The sequence below is a fragment of the Spodoptera frugiperda genome, chromosome 27 (genome assembly GCF_023101765.2).
Source record: "Spodoptera frugiperda isolate SF20-4 chromosome 27, AGI-APGP_CSIRO_Sfru_2.0, whole genome shotgun sequence".
In the NCBI taxonomy this organism is placed as follows: domain Eukaryota; kingdom Metazoa; phylum Arthropoda; class Insecta; order Lepidoptera; family Noctuidae; genus Spodoptera; species Spodoptera frugiperda.
The window spans coordinates 3,118,786-3,145,656 of record NC_064238.1 but is presented as its reverse complement, the minus strand read 5'-3'; the positions used below and the strand labels follow the sequence as shown (position 1 = coordinate 3,145,656).

Below are 26,871 nucleotides of genomic sequence, written 5' to 3'. Positions count from 1 at the left end.
GCTACGAATTACGAATTTATAACAATTAAAAAAGAAACTATATTACAACCTATCCTCTATGCTATAATAACCAAGCTTAAACTAAATAATTTAAAAGAAACGACTTAAATCTAATCTAATTAATTTATAAATTAGACTTACAATTTTATTAAAAAAACTAACTACAGTAACTACTAATAATCGATATCAAACTAAACCTACGTTAAATAGTTTAACCAAAAAACCAGGAAAACCCAACAAATAAACTTATTAATTGACAAATACAACGAAACCAATTTAGAATATACGAAACAGCAGGACCACTACAGACAAATAATCATACGACTGATAATACACTTTTTCTACGATAGTACCGAAGCGCTCGGCCGATACCCAACCAAATGAATGTAACGAAACCATAGCGCGATCTATTTCGATCCCAACGCCATCTATCGAGGATAAAGACAACTTGGATTATTTACATATTTATACTCGATATAGAATCGATCGAACGATCGACATTAGAATTATCTCTACTCCGTTAGAGCATTTTCTTTGTACTAAATGTTTTATTATATTGATATTATTTTTTTCATACCTTTTTACTATTTATTTACTTTTTTTCGATGAATTAAAACAATAACATGAACCGAAGTCGTGTAACGATCGACATAGAATTATTTATAAATAATTTATTTCTTATTTTTATTTTTTGATTTTTGAAATAAAAATATATCTATGTCCTTTCTAAGGTTCTAAACTATATCTGTACCAAATTTCAACCAAATCCGTCAAATAGTTGCGGAGATTAATGGTATAAGCATAGAATGTTCGACGTGATTCTTTAATTTGACATAACTTTTTTATTTATGAACCGATTGACATGAAACAAACACTAAATGTAAATTTAAGCATCCCACAATATATTCGTGAAAACCGCATCCAACTCGGATCAGCCGTTTCTGAGATTAGCGCGCATTGGAGACAAACAGACAAACAGACAAAAAAAAGTTAATTACATTTTTGGGTTCGACATCGACATAACAATAACCCCTGCTATTTTTTTTATTTTTATTTTCAATGTACAGACAGCACTTTTCTACGATTTTATTATATGTATAGGTATAGATTATAGTAGGTAATAGGTACGTTGTGGATTATTTTGTGTAGCTTGTTAATTAAATTAACTACATTTTATACTCATGTACCTACTCATAAATACAATAGCTTTCAACTAATTGACGTGTATCATCGGTATTAACACACGAAGCCTACTAATTCAGTAATTTACACTGAAATTTAAGTCTGAATATCGACGAATATGCCAAAATAAACCTTCATTATAATGTTAACAAACATTATTTTACATTATCTCGGGTAAAACCGTCGAACGTGCTTGCATTTTAATCTCCGTAATAACGATCAATATTAATCTTATCAAATCCTCTCCATTATCATTAACACTGGCTTTTTCACCCGTCTTTCCTCGTGAATGCGGCGGTTATTTTGTACGTGATAATACCACAAACAGCAATTTAAGTAATGATGCAGTTAATGAGAGATGCTTTGTTTAAAAATACAGCTTAAAACGAACAATAATACTTTACCCCACTCGAGAATTTAACCTGAAATGCTTTACATTTTGAAGTCACACTTGTGACTCTTTGTAAACGCACCCACGACACAGGAGAAAATCCTAGGATAACGTTAGAACATACAAATTTTCGCCCAACGAAGCATACAAATAATAATGAACATATTATTTTACAACAAAAACAAGCAAATTTTATTCACATCACGTTACATCGAGAACGCTTTATTTATCGACATCAAAATGAACAAATCATTAACCACATTGTGCCTGGTAGTAGTATGGATATCGGGGCATTAATTCAAATTGATTGCCAGGTACAGTAACAAATCTGTGCTGAAATAAATTCCCTTTTCAGCATCCACGCCACTAATGAGGTTACACCGGCCGCGCTAGGGGCCCGATACACAAATGTGCGTAATTAATTTCGCCGTACACTGCTATTGGTGTAATACTTGTATCTACTCGCTGTTTCACTTGCATTCCCTTTGGAGCTATATGCTAACATGCCTCCTGCAGAAGTTGGAATTGTTTAAATACACCCCCATCTTATAGCCATGTATGTCTGGGCGATGGACTGAAACCAAGTTCTTGTGCTCGACTGGTGCTCTTTGCTATAAAGGTATTTATCATTCGACGAGTATGCAAGAAAAGAACGATGACTGTCGATGAAGCGAAAGAGGTGTGTAAGATTCGTAGCAATTGGCGATCCATTGTCTCTGCTTAGCCATGGAAGACAGGCGTGAAGTTATATATGTGTGTATTTATCATTTTAGAAAAATCTAAAGGCTCATGTAGGCGACATCGCAATGCTTTTTAGGTAAACCCTAAGTGTGTAAGTTACTTAAAAAAGTCTGCGAAAATGAATTTTAATGTATTAATGTACCCATTCTCTGCTTAATGCATTGTTTCTAACTAGTTTTAAATAAAGTTTTAAGTAAAAACAGGCTTTTTAAACTGGAAGAAACTTTTAAAAGCTTTTTTGAACTTAGGTACTTATTTATATTTTAAAGACAAAATAACAATGTTATATACCTCTAACGTCTTGCTAAATAAGTACATGAGACCTAACTTAAATAATGCTACAATCATCTACATAGAAATTTCTACGCATTACTTTTTCAAGCTATAGAATTTGGGCAACTAAATACGTAACGACATCCCAGGGGAACTGTATATTTTCCCGAGATCAAAAGGTGAAAAATCAGTAGACCTACAGATTTATATTCTTCTAACTTTACTCCTTCATAATATTCGTATAGAAAATCGCATCACATCGCTTATGTGCAATCATTTTAAAACAATGTTCTTCCATCTCCGCCGATAAATACAAATTGGAATCGAAAACTCAAATGCATTCAACATCGCGCCATTATGTAAAGAGCGAAGCATTCCCGCCAAGAAAATGTTAACAAAAGACAACAGATAAAATAAAATACTTGTTTGACACACAGATAACTTATATTGCCACTCAGAAAAATAGCTCATTCTGTGCGGAAGAAATGCCCCAAGAGTTTCTTTTAAACATATGAACGTGCTTTGAAATGAAAATATACGATGAGAGAACTTTTACAGTTACATTATGAAAATTTAACAAAGAGGTTTGTCTTCTTGCAAGTCGTATTAAATCTGTGCTCAGTCGACTGTTAAAACGTTGTCTGTGCCTGTATTTTACTATCTGTCAAAAATTTGAATAGAGAAAATTGTTTGACTGAACATAGTGTTGTGAACCGTTTTACTGAAATCTTGTTCATTTCGTGGATTGTTTTAGTTATTAAAGGTCGTTCAACGAGTGGTCAAGGATACAGCTACTAATAAGTCTATTAGCTCTTGCATAGTTTTTTTAGCCGACTTACCAAAAAGGAGGTGGTTCTCAATTCGGCCAGTATATTTTTAACAGCAAAACTTTACATTATTAACTCTTAGTCATAAATAAAATCCACTTAAACTTGAAACACATCAAAATACCAAAACCTATTAAGTAATTAATCATAAGCCCGTATAAATTAATGACGGTAACTTCTCAGAAAAAGGCACACTCGATTCCTACCGGGATTATGTGAAAATGAGTAACAGCGTTATCATACTGACCGCAACCGACGCCTTCTCATGCAAATTAGAAGGTTTTCGGTTCCTCACAAAGCTATGTGATTAATCCTGTATTCCCCCTTTTTCCTCCACTTTTCTCTGAGTTCCTTCACCCTCCCTATTTGCTCAACTATAGTCAAGTCGATAATTGTTTAGAAAACTTTTGTTTCAATTGACTTCTCAAACGGCAGTTGAAGTTGCAAAGAGATTAGGAATGTGACGCGCATTGCCAATTCTGAGCAGTCATTGTGACTTGAATTTTTATAGTAGGCTCTTCTATTTTGCTTTTGGTTTCGTGTCTATCTTACAGAAGCTTTTGCTACAAATTTATTGATAAATACTACATGATAAAAAACAAAGTTATTGATGAAAAACATTACTACTTAAACTTACTAATAGTGTAGCTTTGCAGAGGTAGGCTTCTAATTAAAAAGGTGTTTAGACACGTTTGAATTTAGAAAATGTAAGAACAAAATATACCCATAGTTGTTAACATAAACAATTTCTTACTTCATTTACACAAAAATACGATTAACATGTCGCTCAGTCAACATAGTATCTTCAAAAAGCATTATAACTTTCAAAAAGCACACTCCTATTTTCTTTAAAAAACAACAGTTCCTGGCTCTATAATAACAACATTTCTACAAATTCCTTTTAGTATAAAGCCAGGATCGTGGAGATAAGACAATTTTAAAAACGTTACGTCACAGGGGCTCTGTGCCTTCGGAGGATTGGTCGAAGCCATGTCACCTGTCCCCTGTCGACTTCCGAGTTTCTTATCTGGCGCAGGATATAATCCCTTGAGGTACAAGGGGAATTCAACTGTCAACAGCTTCCTTTGGACCGTAAGTAGCCTGCTAGGAGTAGGTAGTGAGACTTTATCGATGTGCAAGTGAAGTGGAAATAATATGTCGTTGTTTTTATTAAAATATTTATGGTGTATCTTCTCCGATAACATTTCAAAAAATGTATAAGCACCCATGAGTCTCTCTATCTCTATCTCTGTCATGAGCAATGTTGTTGAAGAATTTTCAAAATACAGTGCCCATTTTACCTTGAATACATTCTTTCTATCCTAAAATACATTACAAATATCCTATTGTATCTCGTTCTAATAATAAATGGCTACAATAAGATGTTTAGATAAGCACTATATTGGAAACTAGATTTAGATCAGATTACAAGACACAATATCTCAGAAATATCTTCAACAACTAGAAGACGGACATATTACACCGGCAACAAAACCCGACCGACTCCCCCCACTATCTGATCCAAATTGTCGAGACTCCAGACGGTAACTTGAGGAAAGAAGCCACGAAATCAACTCACAATTTAATAAGGATTCTATTTCTAGAAATTGTAATATCAAGAGCTACGATAGATACAAATATAATTTATTCGCAATTTTCAACCTATTTTTGACCTTTAAGTTCAACGCTAATGTAAAGCAAATGGCGTCTCTCGAGACTTAAAAACATTTTTAAGTAAAAATAAATCTTAAAAGCAAGCTTATGCTGTATAAGTCGGCTTTATTTTCAGTTTGTTAAAATGGAAAATGTAAGCCTATTTGAGGTTGAGTGAAACTGTGATGTCATTATTATATTGGCCCGTATGACTGTATTGTATCCAATAATCACAGGGTACGATAGGCACGAGAGCGTGGATACCATTCCCGTTATTTCACTATTAACTAGATCAGTGACGTCACACGCTACGCCTGAAATGCTATTATTCATTTTCCATTCCAGTTCGATTTGCAATAAATATACGAAAACTTCCACTTGTCGTTTGAAATTACTCCCTTTTATATTTCAACAATCGGCGTTAAGCGGCACTTTACCCGAGCCTGGGGCGATAAAGCGCGCCTGCGAGATGAGATAAGACGAAATCCGCCGATAACATACCACCCCTTTATCGAGGTGTTCACACGGATTTATCTCTCTCCAGAGTTCCTCCTGCTCGCAAATGACTCGCATTACATCAGAATGGCTTCGTTAACCGACTCCTCAGCCCACCTCGGTTACCGACAGGTTTGCAATACGTATTACGTATAAGACTTCATTACATATAGACGACTTACTTAGTGCCTTATTACAAATTCTAAATTCCTACCTTGCTCAAAGAGAAATACGTCAAAGGTTGAGTCCACTCGTTCCATCTTTCCGAGGACATTCTTAATGATTAATCTGAAAATAAAAATATTGTAGCACAAACTTATTCGACAACTTCACTAATTGTTGATTTTGGTTCACTAAATATCGGTTATGTAAATACGAGCATGTATAAATCTTAACGACCTCAAATTTCTGAATATTCCAGGAACCGCGAGCGAGTTTCGGTATTAATTGGTAACAATTATTATCGCAGCTTCCACCCCAAGTACACGCGGAACCACATTTCAGTGACGTCAAACATATTGCTCGAGCACTTGAACAGCGTCATCCAACAAAGCGGCTAATGGTTGAACCATCCGTTGCCCCTAACTGATCTCAATCTTAACCGAAATTGTTCCACGTTCAGCCGAACGCATCCATAACTCATTATTGGGTCAACAAGTCCAATCCCCGGAGTGTGCACAAGGTATAACATATTGCCCTGCGGCACTCCTTAGACAAGCAATGAGTCTGATATTGTATGCGCAAAATTTGTGAGTGTTTTAAATAATTTCCCTTGGCGTTTAAGAAGGCAATTTGTCAACGTCGCTGAGTGGAGGCACTTCATGTGATGCCGAGCGAATTGCCCTGAGGCGCGCCCACCACAAGTAACTTTCTCATTGAATACACTTTTTATTCAGCCCCTTTCCATTTCATCTACATTACCATACGTATTAGCTGATTTACTGATTACTTCCTTCATACGAATTTCTAAATAATTCACTAAATCCAAAGGGATCCTCTTGAAAAGCTCTGAATGTGCTGGAAAGAGAATACGCACTTCACATGTAACTCTTCAGACAGAATAATGAGCGGCTCACATCCTGGAGTGTCATCGACAGACCCTTACGTGATATCAATCCTCGGAACAGTAAAGTATTAATAGAAACATGTGAGAGAATATTTAAATGATGAACTCAAGCGACTTACCTTTAAACATTTTAATGGGAAATTTCTAATAAATTCGTTCATTGACCATTCCGTTTCTACTATCTATGAGAATTTCCTTAAATAAAATAAATTCTGAAGATTGACCTGTCGCATAGTAAACAGTTCTTGGAAAACGTTTAGGCGTAGTAAACATTATACCATAATTTCGCTCATTTAAAAGGCTGATGAAAAGTAAGGCAGGCATTTTATATCCCTGTATCTATACGAAACTAAAGTGTAGGTAAACAATAAGAACATTCCACACATTTCACGGCATTAAATGAAACAGCTGCCTAGTTTCTATTGTTCCTACGAAATAGTTTTACTGAAATTTTCCCGCCACGCTTTCTAATTGATGTTCGGTTGTAGCCGGCCTCCGATTTTATCTACGTTAGTTCCTATTAGACGAAGAAAAATTTTATACAGACCAGAATGGACATTACAAAACGCTTGAAGTCGTAGAAACGAAGAACAACGATAAGATAAGTAAACAACATTACTGCGCATAAAAATGGAAAGAATACACTTTTGAATGACCTAACAAACAGCGAGGGTGAAGTACCTACAATTTACTATTCACAGCTCGTGCAAAAGCACGTTTCGCGACCGCATACGAACTTATTTCAATATTTTATTGTACGCACATGCTGAGTAACAGAGCACAAAATCCCTTCACGTACAACAGTTCAAGTAAATATACTGTAAGATTATAATAAAACATGATATTATAAAACAGAGATCAAAGCAGCTTACTTTGAGAGACAAGAAACATGAGCAGAATGCCGCCTTGGCGCGGCAGCGGCGCCAACCTCTCGTCCTCTTTAGACACGTACTTTTTGTCCGTAATATTGTGTGTAAACTTGACATTTTATATGACGGCTGCATGTAATGACTGAAAGAATTCTGAACACATTCTAATGGTCAGAAATACAATTTGTAGGCGAATAGCCTAACTAAAGATGCAACGATTTTCTACTAATTCTTGTAGACCTACACAACGTCCCAATATGTTAACGTTTATAACCGCATCATAGTCTACTTTTATGCATTTTTTTTTTTTTTACATAAACACTTTAGAAATGAAGCAACAGCTCTTAACTTTATGTTTTAGTTGTTCACGAATAAAAAAGCTTCAGCACAATTTATTGAGCATACATTAACAAAATGACTCTTTCCTCACCAAAATGACCATAATATCTGAACAAACTGCATTTTCTGTACAAATTATTGTTTTATTGTTCGTCTAACTACGCCGAGTCGCTGTAAAGCCGTAATAGTGCATTTGCAGTTTACGCCAGAATGCGCGCACTAATGACTAGACGAGTACGAAAATTATATAAATAAATACTATGCAACGTTTACTTTGAATAAGTAAATGCACAATAAAGAAGTATTTTAACTCATGGTGAACGAAATAAAAGAACAGGTACAGCGTCTAATTGTGGCAGTATAAATCCTTACGATGGCCGCTGTGAAAAGGTTTGTGAGGGTTACTCAAGCACCGGCGTGGCCATGTGGTTCGTATTTACATTACAAACTCAATTAGCTGGCCTCACTTACCACAACCTGTAACTATTTAGGGTTAAATAAGCGCACAAACGATGCTACAGATGTGAGCGAACACTTCACAGGCTACGTAAAGCAAGCGGAGTATTCCGAACGCGTAAATAAAAAACAACTTTGTGCATATTTTTACAAAAGTAATTTTCTGTATAGCCCAAACTATGAGTGGTATTAAGGTGAGGCGTCTGTTTATTTTCATGGAATGCCGAGGCACACATTCCGTGTAGTTGAAAATATCGGCAGGTAAGGGCGGCGTGTGTTCGTCGGTCGTCCACCGCGCCGCGCCGCCTGCCTCTTCAATCATGCAAGTATTCGCGGAATGGCTGAAGGAATTTTTCGATTAAGCCGCCGACCTGCCGGCAAGAACTCGCCGTCATTGTATTAAACATGACTCGACAACACCTAGCTTCAGGGTTACTTTTTCTGGGATGAAACTCGCCTCAGTAATTCACTTTTTGTTCATCCATTTGGGTAGACAAAGTTTTTTAATTTCATTAAAGTGTCTAAAGTAAGAAGGGAAGATATATTTTGTTCGTTCGTGGTTTCACAATAGAATTGTGGAAGATTTGGTAAAGTTCCTCCAAGGTAGGAATAATGTATGAGTTGCTTCATTTGAACTCAAATTCCTTGCGAATGGATGATTTTATTGAACACGAATAAGAACCTTGACCCGGTTGCTAATAAACCGGATAAGAGGATAAACGTGATAAAAGAAAGAATAAAAACTTTTTAGTTTCTGCGAAAGTTCATCGGAATTGCGGTTGAAATTCCCTTAGTTCTAGTTGGGCACGTGCCAAATGAGAATTGTGCACAAATTAAATACCCAAATAGACGAATTTGCTCTTTTATATAACTGGTAAGAATGACCATTTGTGGGAAAATTGTTTTCATAAAATGTAGTCATATAAGTTTTTACTTTTATTTTTACATTTTACTACAAAAAGGGTATTTTTCCTTTGTTACCTTTTGTCTGTAAACAAAATTAATAGTGATGTAGGTATGTACATATAATACGGTGCTATTATTCAGCTAGACACCACACAGCCACACCATTATATTGTTGCTATCGGAGCCGCATACAATTCAAATTATTCCCTAATCGAGATCCTGTGTCCATTATACACAGTTAATTATTACGTTATCTTAGTTAGATGGAACACCTTTGGGAAATCACGGGGTCAAAGCAAGATTACGCAAAATGGAAAACAACTAATTTTAAAATAATTGCATCATTTTAAACCGCAAATAAGAATGGAAAAAATAAGAACAATTGGTAGATGATAAATGTTTCTAAGACATGTGTAATTTGTAAGAAAAAATAACGTTTTAGATATGGAAAGTGAAACGATTTGATTCATGTAACCCGAGGAGGCGACGAGGACGTTCCCTGTCTCATAAGTCAAAGCAGCCGTCTGTCAACCACACAGACACTTCTCGTTTGATATCGACTCCAAACAAATCGACTACTTTAATTCGTTCTGTCTCCACCGCCCTGTTCTATAAGAATGACGCATTGCTATTTTCCACGCTGCGAGCTATTTTGTATTGGAAAATATATCACTTCCACGGTATGCGTTTGACGTTCCCTATCGGCCGGAATTATACGTAGACATTGTTTCCCAACTTACAAAGATATGATGTACGAGTTTAGTTTTTTAGTGTCCCACGCTAAATTATTAGTTAGGCCCAACTATTCGGGGTAGGTACGTGGGTAAACTGCGTGAAAAAACACAAACAATCGAACAAAGTAAGTGAAGCGAGTCGTGACGCGCTCGGCAAATATCTGTCGACAGACTAATTGTATTTGTAGCGAAACCCAATCTTCGATAAAATACGTATAACATTTAATTACAAGGAAGGCCGCCGAGAGCTATAAAACTCTAGGGTCTTTATAAATGTGATGTATAGCGTAGTAATTAGGAATAAAATGGGACAATTCCAGTCCGCAGATATGGGCGTGTGGGCGCAAGCTATGAATATTAATTCGTACTACTTTAGGAGCACACTGGGAGATACCTTTGTACGCTTACATTATGTATTAGTTTCGTTTCGTAACGTTTGTTTTTACTGGGAACATAGTTGGCCAGTCTTTTGTTCTACGAAATCATGATACTGCAGGGGATTACGAATTCAGAGAAGGCCACATACAAGTAAAGCTGAGTATATCATAGAGGGTTTGAAGTTTAATAATGTAAATGAGTCTTGGATGATATCGCTTATTTTACACGATCCTCTTGTAATAAATATAAATATCTTTAAAATAATTACATCATCGCCAACGCCCGGACATCGTATAAAACGGAGGATAATCTAATCGGCAATCTATAAAATGGAGATTTCATTTCCATAATCCTGGTAATAAACGTTTGCTTCACAATTTTCTTCTGGGATTCGGAACAGTATTTATTCCCTTGGCCAAATGAAATTGTTTCGGAGGTACCCAAAGAGAAATTCGTTTCAAATCTATGAAACTTCAGACTGAAATTGATAACATGTTAATTAAAATTTAAATTAGTTTTATATTTGTATTAAAATGTTTTAGTATTTTGTTTTGGGTAAACGATATGTTGACTGGAATTAAAATTCAGCCTCGATTTAGGTACTCGTATCTTGTAATTTAAAATTTAGATTTGGAAATTAAAGTTACCATCTGTGTGCGTAGTAAATTGATATTTAAAACGATTTCAGCCGAAGCCCAGAGATACAAATTATTTTATACTCATTTAACTTGTTCCACAGTTAGCTACATTACTGTCCCTTTTACAAACCAAAATACATATGGCATCAGTAATATGGTTTACGAAAACATGTTTTTGGAATTTATTAATAAAAGTGGTTCATTTATTTTAAATCATTCATTTATTCGTTTTATTTAACCTTAAAATAATCTTTAAATCAGATAAACATCTGGAAAATCGATACAGTAATTCATAAACTACATATAATTGAGCTTATTTTACTACTTGTCCTATTTTAATCGTTATTAAAATTTCCAAAATACACAACAACATAGCACAACGTCACGCCTTTTTATCCCCGTCGGTGTAGGCAGAGGTGCACACTACGGTACGTAATGCCGCTATACAATGTACACTCACTTTTCACCATTTGTGTTATAAGTCCCATGTAATAGGGGTGAGCATAAAGCCATATACTGGGCACAATTCCAGACTCTGTGCTACTACGAGAAATTTTCTAAAAACCGAAAAATACTTTGTGAGCACTGTACTAACGAATTATCTTTTAATACAATTACTCGCTCGTAATAAGAGAAAATAAAGAAAATTACTCATGTTCCATCATCACCGGCCACAATATAATTATCTCTACGGATTACTGTCTTATTGTCTTACAAACCAAAATAATGGAACTGATAAATCCATTTATATAATATTTGTTAATCTGTATAATAAAGCTTATGTTGTCAAGCGAAAAATTTAAGAAGAACTAAACAAGTTCTTTTTTCCTTCTTCTACGTAATTTTGGAATAATAAGTCGACATTACACGCTGCGGGTCTACGGCGAGCAAGGGTAGCTCGCCGCCCGAAAATTACGGCACGTCGCGTTCCGCGCGCGCCTCAACGAGCCAGAACCACAGATGTGGCGCAGTAGGGCTGATGCCTGATCCGGAGCTGCGGACAATGTAACTAAGGTTACCGGGGCTCCGGTTCAAAGCTGCATTGGAACGGGGTGGTTTTTAGTCAAAATCTGACACTAGTCACCCATAGGCGGGAAAAGTCATTAATTTTTGCCCCGTCAAAAAAAGCGACATTACACGCGGCCCCTAATCTTGTAGTAATCCATGAAATAAAGAGCGCGGCGTGTCTCGGACATGCCGCGAACTCCGCGCAGAAGGTATAAACTAGTCGCGCGGCAAATTTGTGTCCCGCGAATGCCACGCGTAGCTGCCGCGCACTTTGCCGCGCCGTGTTTGGACACACCTTAAAAGAAATACTACCGCTCTACTCAGTTGACATCATCCAAAGAAACCACTACCTAAGTAACTTCTACGTATATTACAATATACCTTCATCTATTAAACCTACTACTACAGTCACACAGTCTTTGTGAGCACTGTACTAACGAATTATCTTTTAATACAATTACTCTCTCGTAACAAGAGAAAATAAAGAAAATTACTCATGTTCCATCATCACCGACCACAATATAATTATCTCTACGGATTACTGTCTTATTGTCTTAGAAACCAAAATTATGGAACTGATAAATCCGTTTATATATTTGTTAATTTATATAATAAAGCTTATGCTGTCAAGCGAAAAATTTAAGAAGGACTTAACAAGTTCTGTTATTTTTATTTTCTTCTTGTTTAAAGTCGAATCAGCTGTTCTTGTGAACCAAAATTATTTTAAACAGAAAACTACAAATATATATCCGACATAACTTGATTAAAGATCAACAAAATCCCTAAATTCATAACATAATTTTTACTAAGGCACTTAAAGAACTAATCTTATAATCCAAAATTATGTGGAAAGGCGAACTCATAACAGAATTTATGGAGACTTAATAAATAAGGCAAATCCTAAACAATAGAATAACTTTAACTCTCGCTAACTTGATTCGCGAAATCTGGACGGCTAACAAACTAGCTGTATACAGTCGGCCCTAATGATCTCTCGTGGGATAAGATCTCGGCAAGGATCCACATTGGGATCAACCGAGAACACTGAAGGATCTTGACCACCGAATAATTGCTTACATAACTCAGACTAATGCACACTCGCAATAACACTACACTGAGTTGAAACAACACTCATTCTTCTTGAGTAATGTATGTCATTAATGAATAAAAAACATGAAAATCATTTTCCTCTGAAGGAATAGGCAGAGGTGCACATTATCAATTTATCACTAATGATTTTTCATTAGTAATACGAATATCATCATGGGTATGGACATCATCCCATACTACATATTACCAGTATGTAGCATCATGAGTAAATATCTGCAGTTTTTTTTTTAAATGGAACTTCCTAATATTAGCTTCTTTGCTATTCCCACTCGATTAACGAAACAGTGAACTAAATCACACTCGTGATTACGTACACTGACTTGATACCTTGATACAATACTCATTGACGTCGACTCAAACGAACTGTCGCTAATGAGTACGCTACGTTAATCGCAATCGCGAGTGTTTCAAGTGTGTTCCTCGCTTTAGACGACATTTCTAGTATAACTGGGGCCTTAGTACGAGTTTTCTTTACGTTCACGTGATTAAAATGAGAGCGTGTTCGGCGCTCTGATTGGTTGGTTCATTCGAGCTGGCCAATCAGAGCGCCGATCGCGCTCTCGTTTCGATTTCGTAAAACGTAAAGCAAATTCGTACTAAAGGTACTGAACTTTTACAACGATACATCGCCACTAATAATCGTGTCACACGGAACGATACACATCGCATTAGTAAAAACGTTTTGCGTACGAATTCTTAAGATAAAGAATCTGGCATACGGAATAAATGAAATGCGAAACGTAGACATATCACAGCTCATGTTTTATCTTTGAAAAAATATCACTTGTGAACGTGTTTGCAATGATAATTTCGGGATGTTAGGAAAATTTGAGTCAATAAAATGTTATTAACCTCCATATGAAATAAGTATTCTTTTCTCATCTTTTTAATGTCCTTCAGTTTCTACTTAGGTACTCGTATGAAAATAATACAATATGCTAAGCAAAACATGTATTTTGTGGAGAAAATACATTATCTGTTCCAGGATAAGGACTCATATATTTGTGACTATAGAAATAATTACACGAATAATGGTGCAGAACGATGGAAAGCTGCGTTCTTTAGGTTCACATTTGGGTGCATGTTTAATTAAGAGAGGCACACGAGCAGCACGGCAGTGTTCGACAATGCTGGAGTTTCCGTCCAATGAATGAGATCTCAGTCATGTTCAGGATTTGACCGCGGCTTGTGGTTATCGGATTTCAAGCCGATGAGCGCTTTGGTTAGTTACTTCTCATTTTAGGAGCAACTGTTGTGATTGGGGCCTTGTCTTGTACTCTATTGAAATCAGAAGTCTGTGTCCAATTAATTTTAAGGGATTTAGGGGTTAATTTGTTAAGCCTGTAATTAATTTTGCCTGTGTAAGACACTGAACTGTGTTTGAACTAAACAGCTATCTATAGCTGGTTACAAACAAGGATTAGAACAATTTCGTGAGGTCAAATTTAATAGTAGAATTCAATATTTTGTTGGCCTAATTAAAACGCACATTGAAAACTACATATATAGGCGAAATGAGACTCAAATCGTTAACAACTTTTTAAAACTATCATGACGTCTCTTATAATTTTCGTGAGACAAACTAAATTAATTATTATGTTTTTCGGCTTACTCGCGTAATAATTTGACGAGGAACTCGACTAGTTTCAAGTCATGCTAGATGCAAGAGTAGCAGCGCGACAATCGCCACGTCGTGTGTCGCGGAATGCTGCTCATGAATATGAGCTTCTTCCTAGTCAAATAATAACGTGACTAAGCCGAGAAACATAATAACTACCATGATATTAATATCACTTCATGTTATCCTTGTGACTACCGTAATACTCTCTAATTTTGTCAAACATCCGACTGCTGCAAGCAGTTTACGTTACTGTATTTGCTCAAGCTAAAGATCAAAGGAATCAAACTAAATCCTCGCGACCTTTCAATTGGAAATCAATGTTCGTGGCCGAAGGTTATTTGACACTCGATTTATCACAGGACACGTCGCATATAGCTGTAAAGCTGTAAAACATCCTTTCAATTTCATCATGTTGAAATTTTTTTGGGCACACGTTTTGTATAAACATTTTTACCACGCGAACTATTCAGGCGTGCAGTCATCCCGCGTTTTTGCGCCCTCTATCAGATCTTAGTCTCCTTTCAGTACCCTTAGTACGAGTTTGCTTTGCATGTACGTTCGGCGCTCTGATTGGCCGGGGCGAATTAACCAACCAATCAGAGCGCCGAACGCGCTCTCGTTTCGTTTTCGTTCAACGTAAAGCAAACTTGTACTAAGGATACAGAATTGCGTTACGAAGAAAATATTTACAGTACAGATGCCAAACTACTTAATTTCTTTCGACCTTATTACAAATCAATAAAGTTCAATATCTTTTAAATATTTGACTCGATTAGAGGAGTGTTACAAAATAAGGGAGGATTTTTCTTTCGTAACGAAAACGCTGGTGTACTGATAATATCAGGGTGGCAGCCTGTTTATTCTGCTTTGATTGTTTGCCTTCCCGGTATACTTAACGAAGTTTAGACTACATTACTTAATGGATGGATACAGTCACGATTACCGATCTTGGGAGTGGCGAGGTAAAATATTAAATATCTTAGGAAAAGTTTTAACAGGAAATGTTCACTGTTTCAACCGTAATATTGATTGTGATACGTTTTTACTTTACCAATACAAAGTTTTAGGTCCAAAAAAGGATGGCCATTTCACTAATGTTTACAAGTATTTTTAGGAAAACGCTACGGGATTTGGGACCTCCATTCCGCAGAGGGTCAGAGCAATACAAAGCCATTTCCGCAAACAATTCGCGACACTGTGACAACTGAAGCGCGTTTTTCATTTCCGAATTAGTTTCCCCCAAATAATGGTCTTGGTCAGTGTAATTTTTGGTCGTCATATCTTATACTAGCTTCTACTTGCGGTTTTGCCTGTGGTCTTGTAGGATAAAAAGTGTCCTATGATTTATTCCAGATCATAATCTACCCCTTTTCCAAATTTTATCCCAATCCCTGGTACCATTTTGACATGATTGAGTAATAAACATTCACATTTATAAAATTAGTAAGATACATTATCCACAAGAAAAATTCTAAATTGAGACAATTTAGTAGAAAATCCACACACAAATGTCATCCAAGACTGCAATTAAGACACTGTCATAAGTAGTGAAGATTTGTTACATTTAATACATAAACCTCTACTCGTATCTACCCCAAGAATAAAAGGCGAGATTTCAAAAGAATTCTAAACAAGTTTCTTCAAGTTTTCAACCGCCACACCCACTTCATGTCCACATGTGTCCAACTACATACAAGGACTAAATTTTGGATCAACTTAAGCACGTGCCGGCTGCAGAGATGCACTTCCTTTGATGTATGTTTACTTTTTTAAAAAGGAAGAAAACGTTCTTGACTTTTCCACGCCACTAATAGGAAATCCTAGCATACTTATGGCCGTACTCAGAGTCATATAATGGTTACTTATTAACCCAGTCCTGAGCAATTGTTTTCGAAACAAAATCGTTACTAAGGAATAGTATATGTAATCAATTCTCTGTATCTGAATAGGACACTCAGTCTGTTTGATAGATTAAAAATTATCTAGTATTTGTAGTGATGCCTAATTGATGGTGCAAGTCAGCTGGTACGAGCTAATTTTCAAAAAAATATGCGTTTAAGGCCAGGTGATGTAAACTCTAGATGTTTTAACACCACTTTCGACATTTTTTGGTCTATCGATAACAAACATTCAAAAACAGAACTATCCAATTCTGTACAGTCGTTGCTAAGCTCCGCGCCCACAAACATTTTACCATTTATTTTTTCTTTACATAAAGTCAGCAAGCTACATTACACCCGCATACTAGATTAGAGCTCATAATCTCAGAGAGAAAATGTTTAAACCCCGTACCTAATGTAAAGTAAATAAATACGATAATTCATTGTTCATTTCCAAAACAACAAAGGCTAAACATGCAGAAGGCGGGTCTGGGCTGAAGTCTTAAGGTTTATTTTGCCCAAGCCGGTAGAATCTGTATGAAACGGCCATCGACCCGCCTATGACAATGAGACTTATTGTTTCAATAACATGTAAGCCGTTACAATCCCCGTCTTCGAAGGGATTCGCTTTAGAACGAAGGTTTTGAAGGTAAAAGCTAAATTCTATTTTAGCAGAGTTGTTGTGTTTGATATGCCATTTAAATACATCCTGCTAATACTATAAATGTGTGTTTGTTACTCCTTCACACAAAAAGGACTGAAAGAATCGGGATGAAACTTGAAGCAGGGATAGATAATCGTCTGGAATAAGACATAGGCTAATTTTTATCCCACGGGGACCCGGACGGAAGCGCTAACAGAAGGTAGTAAGATCATTTTGTAATAAATAGACAGAAAACATAGAACAACATAAACCTAATTTATATTTAGCTAGATCTGGAAACAAAACTTAAAGGCAGCCTCAGTCACGTAAATATACATATTTCGGACCATATTAGACTACAAAAAAGACAATCCGAATTAATCCCAAACCACACTTTAAGCTTCGTCATCCTTATATCGATATTTCTCATTATTCCTGTACATAATGTTTAGTAGGACAAATAATACAAACTTCATTATAATTCTAAATATAAGTAATATATTATTTTATAAAATAACGATCCAAACTAATTATAACAATCAAGTAGGTACTGTCTACGTTACAAAATTATAACAAATTATAAAAAAACTCTTCTAAGAAAACTAAATTATAACTTTACAAGCGAGCTCACAGTTATTAAAGGAAAATGACAAAAATAACATGAAATGAAAGATGTACCTATTACTTAGGTAAATTGAAATATAATTTGATCTTTGCAAAGGGAAGTTTGACATCAAGTAATAATGTATTAATGAGAATACGAATTAATGTCCCTTTGATAGTACAACGTCGCCGATACTGTTACCTAGAAGTTTATCTATCTATACATATAATAAAATCGTAGAAAAGTGCTGTCTGTACATTGAAAATAAAAATAAAAAAAATAGCAGGGGTTATTGTTATGTCGATGTCGAACCCAAAAATGTAATTAACTTTTTTTTTGTCTGTTTGTCTGTTTGTCTGTTCGTCTGTGCGCGCTAATCTCAGAAACGGCTGATCCGAGTTGGATGCGGTTTTCACGAATATATTGTAGGATGCTTAAATTTACATTTAGTGTTTGTTTCATGTCAATCGGTTCATAAATAAAAAAGTTATGTCAAATTAAAGAATCACGTCGAACATTCTATGCTTATACCATTAATCTCCGCAACTATTAGACGGATTTGGTTGAAATTTGGTACAGATATAGTTTAGAACCTTAGAAAGGACATAGATATTTTTATTTCAAAAATCAAAAAATAAAAATAAGAAATAAATTATTTATAAATAATTCTATGTCGATCGTTACACGACTTCGGTTCATGTTATTGTTTCCTTTCATCGAAAAAAGTAAATAAATAGTAAAAAGGTATGAAAAAAATAATATCAATATAATAAAACATTTAGTACAAAGAAAATGCTCTAACGGAGTATAGATAATTCTATGTCGATCGTTACACGACTTCGGTTCATGTTATTGTTTTAATTCATCGAAAAAAAGTAAATAAATAGTAAAAAGGTATGAAAAAAATAATATTAATATAATTAAACTTTTAGTACAAAGAAAATGCCCGAACGGAGTATAAATAAGACTCCAAGTTGTCTTTATCCTCGATAGATGGCGTTGGGATCGAAATAGATCGCGCTATGGTTTCGTTACATTCATTTGGTTGGGTATCGGCCGAGCGCTTCGGTACTATCGTAGATATTGTATTATCAGTCGTATGATTATTTGTCTGTAGTGGTCCTGCTGTTTCGTATATTCTAAATTGGTTTCGTTGTATTTGTCAATTAATAAGTTTATTTGTTGGGTTTTCCTGGTTTTTTGGTTAAACTATTTAACGTAGGTTTAGTTTGATATCGATTATTAGTAGTTACTGTAGTTAGTTTTTTTAATAAAATTGTAAGTCTAATTTATAAATTAATTAGATTAGATTTAAGTCGTTTCTTTTAAATTATTTAGTTTAAGCTTGGTTATTATAGCATAGAGGATAGGTTGTAATATAGTTTCTTTTTTAATTGTTATAAATTCGTAATTCGTAGCTTTCTTTAGTTTTAAGTTAGTTTAAGTCCGTTTTTAAACTATTTTTTCAATGCCCTAAGTGAGTATACATCTATTAAATTCAAACGCAGAGCTCATTATGTTGATTTTTGAAGAGTTCCCTGGAATATCTTCCACATCTCATTTTTGAAGAGATCCCGCGAGATCGGGACTATGTGGTTAAAACCAAAAATTTGCCGGAAGTCACTATTCCACGCGAACGAAGTCGCGGGCAAAAGCTAGTATTATAATAAAACATAACGAGATACAATGACAAGCTTTATTTTTTTGTTATATTTGGAATTTTATTTACATTTCTGAAACATATAAGGAAATAAGGTATGATTTTGCTCTGAATATGAGTTCTCAATTAGTTTTTAGTCAATTATTGTAATTTTATAATTATAGTTGGGCCATTACAAACTTCCGAACTGCCACGTCAAAGGAGTGTGATAATGCCGCACAACTCGCATAAGTGTGAACGAGAGATCTGTTAAAAATTAATTATGACAATTTGCATGTTTTGTAATGACCCAAATATAATTATAAGATTACAACAATTGACTAAAAACCAATTGAGAAATATTAAAGATACGCATATATACACATAGGTAGTCGATTATATATAAGCAGTAGAGTAACTTTACATCACTTAAAATTATTTTTGAACCAATTAATAAAAATTACTGTAATAAAATTTTCTCCAAAAATTACACCAAGTAGCAATAACAATTGACAATAAAATGGCTAATTTCATCCTTTTTTCATTTCAGATAACCGGCTGAAAAGGAACAGGTCAGTATTCAGCAATTCCAGCACTAATCTTCGGACAGTTACAAACCGGAAGGGACTTGGCTTCGCTCCGGTATCAAACGGCAAACCCCGGAATACCCGCAGACCCTTTTTGATATATTCAGGGACCTTCAAAAATGTAGACTGAAATTCTCCTTTGCACGGCTTTGAAACATGAAAAGTCTCTCAAAAGGTCGCGCTTTTAATGAGATGAATACGTTTTATCCGGATCAGCCTCTCAGACGCGCACTGCCGAATGTTCCACTTACTCAAGTCAAAATATCCCTTTGTCGGTCTTTCTAGGTTATCTTTCAGTGACACTACCCGTGGAATACGTATCTAGTATCTACCTTTAGTGCTTATCCCTTTTAGGCAAGACTAACTTTACATAATATTTGAAGTTTAAATAAAAAGGTTCACTGTAATCTACAAATGAAATGAAACACTGGATTTTTATACATGGCGCAACAAAACTAATTTTCATTTCCGCATTTTTCCAAATATACACGAAACCCAAATAACTACCCCAAACGATAACCCAACAATTGAACAAATGGCAATCAACAAGAGTGTAAGAGATAAAGTCATTTTAATGGAATAATCAAATTATAAGTGGTACTCGACATGGGCTTTGTTTCCTGACGGGATCGTGAAATCATTGTATTATCTGTGCCCATCAATCTCGGGGCCTGACAACCTATAATGAATTCCCGATTAGAGATCCCTTGTTCACTTTTTCCTTTCAAACTAATCGTTTGAGCCTGTAAACTTTATTTTTAGCTTATTGTTAGGAATTGTCGTTAGATTTGACATTTTAATACATTATATATTCAATTTACATACATACAAAATTCATCTATAAACATAGACTAGACACGTCTAGATAAGATGCAATGATGACTCTGTTTGTAAGATGAATTAAATAAATCATATCTACATTGAAACTCAAAAGCTTTTCGATTGAGTAGTTACAAATGTAACTCGGGGACAGACGTTCCTGTCCTACCCAAAATATTTGAAATTTCCTTTGCCATATTCAATACTCCATACTTTCAAACAATATTCTCAGTAATACAACAGTTTGAGCTGTGAAACTGTGAGAAACTGTGCTTCATAACTTTTTGCTCCTTATTACAATGTCAAAATATACAACAATTTATCGTTAAAGTTGAGTGAAATTAAAACAATGAATGACCTCGCGATATTGGATAACAATAACATGTGTAGCCGAAACTAAATTTGGGCACCACTTCAGAAGTTAGTACATTAATCACGAACGGCTAAGTCACGCTGTAATTACACTACCAGGATTTTCATTGTTGAATGTTGCTTACCATACTTGAGACATGTGACAAAGGAGTTATTCATCGTTTAACATATAAGAAAAGATTTTAAACAAAAACTGAAAGCAACAAGCTAAAAGACTGACAAAGATTACACTTCTTTTTAGCATGACTGCTTCGCAGTGACTGGAATGCCGTATCCTCCATACGGCATTCCAGTCGCTCCGCACCATGACCTGAACCAATGCCGGACGTCGTCGACGACCACAACCCTGCGGACACGGCGGTGCTCAACCCATGTAGGGCACACCGTCACCCTATGCTCCACCGTGTCCCCCGGGTGGTCCTCGCTGTAAAGACATCAGAGCATTTCCTCCCACCCTATCAGAAATAGATACCTCCCGAAACTCTCATGTCCGTCTTATAGGTCTACGCCATTTAAAAAAAAAACAAACCGACAAATGTTTTGCAAGAAAACGCTGTCTTACATACACGAATGTAATTGTCGCCTAACAACTGCATTATCTACACATAAACGTAATGAGTTCTTAATTACTCTGCTCACCCCAACTTAACTGAACAATGCTCTTACTTAAACGAAGCTTGAAGAACACATAAAATCTTTACGACACTCGCATACGTACCATAAGTTGAATGTAATTTGCATAAAATAATTCCATTTCAAAGCAACATTATGTATGTAACCTTGTCTCTTGAGACTACAGACGTTTAGGCTCACAGTCTCGCAGTCTCACTGAACTGAATGAACTGAAACTTTGTGTAAGACGTTGTTAATAGTGCTTTTTGTATTATGTTTTAATGTACCGTACATAGTATATTATATGTGCTAAGTTTTACCTATGGTTTTGCCCGCGTGAATAAGCTTTATGTACTTTTTCGTACTCCAAAAACTTTCTTATCAATGAAGTGTAATTTTGGCTTATTAATAATTCGGCCACCCGAAATTACGCTACGTGAGACAAGAGAAATATTATAAGAATATGTCCAATTATATTATTAATAGGCCCAATTGCCTTCCACCCCAATCTCCCCAATCCTCAAATTCCTAACCCCCAATAGGCCAGGCCAGGTTACGCACTTGTAATGCCTCTGGTACTTCGGCTTATCCCATAAAAAATAAAATAGTAACAAATGTATTCTACTCTTCCATAACTACAAAGTACAAACAATTAAAAGCTTCATCCTCCAACAAGATGTATTCAAATCACTACTAACTCATTTTAAGTGGAAAACTGTGACGTCAGCCATCATCTGTGTAGCCTTTATTACGGAACTCCAATCGACCTCGCCGCGACGTCTGCGGCTCGTAACAAACTTTAAAGTGCACTTGCTAGCAAATGTTACAGTTGTACCGAAACTTTCAGCCCGTCGCCTCCTCCCGATACACTTTCAACGCCGGCGCTGAAGAGCAAAACCATACAGTTTGGACACCCGACAAATTATAAGAACATCTTTCAACTTTTCTGTTAGTTCATGTTTTGTTTTGGGCTGTCTTTTTAGCTAAATCACTTAATTAGGAAATCTGAAATGTAAGTCGATGTATTAACGTTCAAATTAACCAAACAAACTTTTAAAATGAAGGAGTTTCCTACATGGCTTCCATACTTTCTTGTATTACCTAAAGAATATAATTACTCTATCAATGTCCCAAACTACAGAAACTTAAAAAAGAAATACCAGAAGATACCGATTCCTTAATAAAATACGTATATTTCACATTCTTGTTTGTGGAACAAACAAAATCATACAATGGATCAGGGATCCGTAGCCATTCATCCGAACGGGCTGAATAAATCACCTTTGGGATACACCCCGTATGCAGTATCCACCACTCTAGTAACGTAGCTATGTTCCAACAAATTGTTATCGAAATCCAACATTTTGTATGCAGATCTAATTCCCACATGAATCCTTTAAATCAAACGGAAACATCAAATATGAAGAACTGAGAAATATTTTTACATAATATTAGGTATTTTATTAGTAATACGTATTTATTATATTTGCTTGAGACTTATAAATAGCTGGCAAAAGACGTACTCCCTCGGGGCGTATTATTGTTATGTTAGAGATAACAAGATAATAAGCTCACATATCATCTATTTACCTAATGCGAGTAGGTATTACTAGAAAAAACCAAAGGCTTTACATAGATGTATGTTCTAGTAAATTATTATAATAATGTATTAAAGAAACAACATAGATGCTACGAAGACAGTTTCCACAAAGCGAACTTGAAAATCTCTGTGGCTTGAGGATATTCAGAAAATCTTGCCTTCAGGGCTCTGATCTTTACACCTACCACATTTATTTAGAACTTAAGACTGCGCCTTGGTCGAGTAGTCGTAGCACGGAGTTTCAAGCTGAGTAGGGATTTATTGAATTTTTAAATAAAAAAAAAGTATAATTTTCTATTTATGGTTTAATTGAAATAAATGCTTTTACTTTTTTAAATATAAAGAAATAAATAGTTTGTCAGTGTGTCCGTTAGTAAAGATAGGTGGTCGTTCCAAAATAAATATTAGTGCCTTGTCGCTTTCATCATAACTGGTAACAAGTTGGTGCTGCATTTGTTCCTATTTACCTCATATTATTGGCATGAACCTCCTTCTTTCAATAATAAATTGATTCTCTAAATGTCCTTTACCGTTTTCATTTTGCTCAAACTGCACAAAATATCAAATTTGTTTGAAAACACACAAATGAAAACAAAAAAAGTGTATAAAATCTATTGTATTTCTACGAATCAAATTACAGGTTTTTATATTTCAACGGTCGCGAGCACTTTTCAGTGTTTCAGTGTTAACGTACGAGGGTACTTGACACCCGATTGTGCCGCTGTTTCAGGCTGAAACCGACCTTTACTGTGCGTTTGATTATTATATTTTACTTTGTTATTTTTTTTTATAATTTTTACTTTTACGTACAAAGCCGTTGTTTTATCGCTTTGTTGTTTGTTTGTTCTTTTTGTTGTTCTTTTGTAAAGTATATTTTGTTGATATTATTTGACTTTCCCTACCTTTATACAAAATGGTATATTTATATACCGCCACCTGTTCGAAGTAATTGACCAACAAACTAAAATGATCGGGTCGTAATACTCATCAGTAACAACGCGAAAATATCTGCGTTTTGTGTCGCGAAATGCTGCTCATGAATATGAACCTCTAGCATAACTGAAAACTAGTCGAATTCCTCGTCAAACAGTTACGTGAGTAAGCCGATAACATAATAATTAATTTAGTGTGTCTCACGAAAGTTATAATATCTGTTTAGTACCTTAAATACATAAATATCGTAGCTTATCAACACGTTAAGTTAGTTTATACAACCAACTGAGTTATAAAAACTAATGTTATTATTATAAAGGAGCAAGGGCTTACCTATCTGATATTAAGAAGTACCTACAGAAAGGGAGCGAAGCATTTTAAATGTAAATGAAAAACGTTACCTTACACAGGATCGCGTAATTCACTTTCCTTGCTTCCACTCAAGAGTCACAAGGTTACATGAATGAACTTATTCGGTAAAATAAAGTCAATAAATAAAAAGCAATTACCTATATAATGTCGTGATGGTATTCTGGCGAGTTGGGCAGAAACCACAGAGTGCCAGTTTTCTTCTTTTATGAAGAGACCGTGTAATACGCTTTTGATTGGACACCACACTAATAACTTCTCAGTTATTAGGTATATAGATGTTTATAGAAGAAGGATTTCTTTAGAAATTAATTATGTTGGTATTTAAAGTTACCAATAGATACTAAGCGCCTGTTTCACCACCTTCATAAAAGTGCCCGATTAACTTATGTGACAATTAGTGCATACAAATTACGTTCTTAAAATTCAAAGTTATCTGATACATAGCGGCTATCCAGACATTGTGAAACAAGTCCCTAATAATAATATTAAATAACTAAATACGCTAAATTAAATAAGATTATATATAATTTTACATTTTTACACACATATTTAAATATTTATAAAAAGGTAAAAACATTCAGCAGTTTAACCGAGAATCTTTTCTCTTGTGAGCTCGTTTCAAATGGTTTAGCAAACAAACGCGAAACGGTTCACGCTTGCCTCTACAAACAACACTACGCCTCGATGAAAATAGAAGCTATCGATCCTTCTAACGTTTTGATTTAGTATGCAATCACACATTTATGAAGTGCATAGTCCGATCGTGCCGTGCCTCTAAATACAGGAAAGCGAAATAATTAGTGTTACCACATCACTATGGAAACTGTTGAGGAGACATTAGAGCAACCACATCTAGTACTTAGATACATTTTTGAGTATTTCTATAGTAGTTCAATACTACTGAATAGATGATGAAGAATTTCTGTGAAGTTTTAAGTAAGTAAGCCCCCGAACAAACCTTTTTTTGTGTGCTCCATTAAGCTTCGACAGCCGATTATTTACTTTCCAAAACTAACAAGTTGAAGCCTCTTTGGAACACTCAGCCAGTCAATTGATAGTATCTATTATGTAACCACTTTAATTTACTTTACTTAGTTCATAGAACTGCAAAAATATTCCTAAATAAAGATGGAAAATACCAGATATATCTTGTCAAATATTGAAAGTTAGCTACAGATTTCTAAAACACATAGACGGATCCACGCCAATCGCTGCTGTTGACAGTGTTTGGTAAACATTGCCAAGACAGAGTGTAAACAAACACAAACAAGTGTCGTCATCTATTTATGGACTAAATCTATACACTTGGAAGGAAAATCTCAAATGATGAGCCTTTCCGACAGCCTGCCAGAAACAGTATGCAAATCAGCCGTGTTTATCTACAATCAACCTAAATATTATTCTGAATAAGATTGATTATTAATTTCTGGTATCTATGCAGATATCTCCTAAATAAACACAAAACCCCTAAAGTAATTTAAAATGCATTATTCCAGAACTTTCTACCTGCTGCTAGTTTGCTTGGGTAGAACAAATTCAACCGTTTAAGACGTAGAAAATCGACGAGGTCATTTAAAACACATAACAGCAAAATGTCGCGTCGGAGTCAATTTCTGGAAAATTCTTGTCTATAAAAAGATGTTAAACTACAATTTTTCAAACCCTGCACGTCCTTGTGATATTTGAAACGTTGTCAAATATTGGTTTTTCAAACTTAATATCTACAATGTAAGAAAAAATAAAAATGAAATCCCTATTTATGCAAGTGTATATAAAACTTTTCTCAAAAAAGGTAACCGCCTTAAATTTTCTTTACCGCCTCAATTTTTTTTTTAATCCGGTAATACCTACACGTAAAACGATTCCCAAGTAAAAAAAATACTATGCTGAATAACCGCATTAAAATCGATTCAGCCAAACCATATACCATACATACAAACTGAAGACCACCTTTTTTTTAAATTGGTTAAAGTCATACGTCAAAAAATAATTCATACTTTAAAAAATAAAAATTAAGCATGCATTACTGCTTTGATTTATTCAAGCATTTCATAGCAATTTATTATTATGAATATTTCATTAGAAATCTCGAGACTGATTCGTCTTCCTTGCTAATCGAGGAA

At 35.1% G+C, this 26,871-nt stretch overlaps 1 protein-coding gene across 1 annotated transcript in view; it reads left to right on the top strand.

Annotated features, from left to right (window-relative positions):
• Positions 1 to 26,871, top strand: part of LOC118263886 (CD151 antigen) — a 162,599-nt gene that overhangs the window by 112,586 nt on the left and 23,142 nt on the right. The window contains exon 2 of the mRNA XM_050705282.1: positions 20,004 to 20,025. The gene's annotated coding sequence lies outside the window, so the exon portion shown is untranslated. The remainder of the gene's footprint in view (positions 1 to 20,003; positions 20,026 to 26,871) is intronic.